At 31.2% G+C, this 1591-nt stretch overlaps 1 long non-coding RNA gene across 1 annotated transcript; it reads left to right on the top strand.

Moving 5' to 3' along the window:
• Positions 1-252: 252 nt before the first annotated feature.
• Positions 253-1134, top strand: LOC128295080 (uncharacterized). The gene is made up of 2 exons (XR_008285382.1): positions 253-305; positions 927-1134. It is a non-coding gene; the product is annotated as an uncharacterized LOC128295080 (long non-coding RNA).
• The last annotated feature ends 457 nt before the right edge of the window (positions 1135-1591 follow it).

Genomic DNA, 1591 nt, shown 5'->3' with positions numbered 1-1591 from the left:
CATAAGTACATGTTAGTGTGTGAATTTGATGTTGCCATAGAAGGAAAAATGATCAGCATGTCATAAAACATAAGAAAATAGGATGAAGTTTAATTTACGAGCCTTGGGGCAAAAGTGCAAATATGTGAAAGTTTAGGGCAAAATGTAATTTTTCCAAAGTTTGAGTAAAGGGTTGTTTTGATAAATGTTGATATTAAATAAGCTAAATTTGCTATTATAGATCAAGAAGAGCGAAATTCGAGAGTAGATCGGGAAAAGAAAAGTAAAGGACTAAATTGTAAAGTTTAGTCACATTTTGTATCGAGGTAAGTTTCTGATAAATAAATGCAATATTCTTTTATTTTACATTATTATTGTCAATTTCAGCATTTATATATTTATGTTATGAAAATATTTAAAGTCGAATTTAAGGTGAAGTGATGGAGGAAAAGTGTTAGAAAGCCCGGTTGAACCCTAGGAATGTTAGGATATTAGGGTTGACGGAGACGAACGAAATGAGCCATGTAAGTCCATATTAGAAATATGGCTTTGGAGACAGGATTGAGCCATGTAAGTCCATATTATATATGGCATTGGAGACAGGAATAATTGTGTAAGTCCATGTCAAAGACATGGCATTGGCGAGATATTGATAGACAAGAACGACCCTAGTATCCTTAGTATTCGAGTGGTTCAACAGTCGGATACTGAGTTAAATTACAGTGAATTAACAGCAAAGGAAAAGTAGATTATACTTATGAAAAAGGAAAGGTCAGGTAAGAAAGAAGGTAAGGGAATAAAGAAGAAGATAGAAATTGAGAAGTAAAGAAATTTATGATGTTAGATGATATTATGCATAATTATCCATTATGTTGAATGTTGTGATTTATTTGCTTGTAAGCTTACTAAGCCTAGTGCTTAATCTCTTTATTTTCTTCTTCTTATAGTACTTATCTAGTCACTCGGGGATCGAAGGAAATGTCGGAGGCCGATCACACTATCAAAGAAATAACTCGGTATAATTAGACGTTTTGTTTTGTGTATGGCATGTATAGAAACTTAGCCACTTTTGGTATAATATGAACAATGAATGATGTGTAAATACTTGCTAGTGATTAGCTAATAAAAATGGCCGATGATATGCATATTTATTAATATGTATGATTGAATGGTGATTATCACATGAAGATTATGAAAAATGTGAAAGTAACCTAAAAACAGATTCAAGTAACAGCAATGACGTAACTTTGAAAAATCACTAAAATTGTATAAACATAGTTTGAAGATGAATAATATATGAAATTAAATCTTATTATGTCTATTTTCTTATGGAATAAGAAAAATAGGTAAAGGTATTATATTTCATGATATATCTGAGTTTTAGTGAAACAAGGTCAGAGCGATTTTTAGAACCCCTGTTTCAACTTTGGAAATTCACCATAAATTGTACAAAACTAATTAGAAGGTATAATTTATATGGTTATAATCCTTGTTGAGTCTAGTTTTAAGAGAAAGAAACGGCTTAGTGATATGAATTTTGTACAGGAAGAAACATGGTTCGTAGTAACAAGAGGTTAGTGTAGTCGAGTTTTGAAACAGGGGAAACTTTAAC

The sequence above is a fragment of the Gossypium arboreum genome, chromosome 7 (assembly GCF_025698485.1).
Source record: "Gossypium arboreum isolate Shixiya-1 chromosome 7, ASM2569848v2, whole genome shotgun sequence".
NCBI lineage: Eukaryota > Viridiplantae > Streptophyta > Magnoliopsida > Malvales > Malvaceae > Gossypium > Gossypium arboreum.
Note: the sequence above shows the minus strand (reverse complement) of the source record. Positions and strands in the feature narration are given on the sequence as shown.